Raw genomic sequence first — 681 nt, 5'->3', positions numbered from 1 at the left:
GCAGGTCTGGGAGAGTCCGGCGTGGCCCTCGGGACAACGGCATCCGACAGCACTCGAGGGGAGAAGGGATTGATGCTCAGTCTAAACTCTACAAAAGTACAGTCCTACAACATCTGGGATTTTAGCAGTAACGCTAACTTCTATAGGTTTTTTTTTTTCCTTTTTTATTTTTTTATTTTTTGCTTTCCTCTAATTTTTCTTCTATTATATAGGTATTTTAAACTTTTCCTTTTTAAAATTCTGTACAACTATTATGATTTTAAGAGGGGAAGAGTTAGAAGCATTTACAGACTTTTCACAACAATTACCTTGCCTTGGAAGTCTCTTTGTTCCCCTCCTTTTGTTCTCACACTTCACAGTTAATGAGTTTTAATACTTTTGTTGCTTTCCCCAAATATCCAGCAATCTGTTCATTTTAACAGCTCCATCCAGACATATAATACAGAAAACCATAGGAAAGTGTCATAGACTTCAATGAGGGTAATCAAAGCGCCTCTCAAAGTATCAAAGAACTAGTATCTTGCTGTTTCGAAAGCATTGAAGCATTATTATTTTTTATTTTTTTTCTTGTTTTCTTGTTTTTTTTTTTGTTTTTTTTTTTTGTTTTTGTTTTAATTACATTTTTCATAGAATCGCTCTAAGCTGTTTCAAGAACAGCCAGGAGGCAGGAAGGAGGTGTTC

This window comes from Fukomys damarensis, unplaced genomic scaffold (genome assembly GCF_012274545.1).
Source record: "Fukomys damarensis isolate Sample0158 unplaced genomic scaffold, DMR_v1.0_HiC HiC_scaffold_30, whole genome shotgun sequence".
Lineage (NCBI taxonomy): Eukaryota > Metazoa > Chordata > Mammalia > Rodentia > Bathyergidae > Fukomys > Fukomys damarensis.
Note: the sequence above shows the minus strand (reverse complement) of the source record.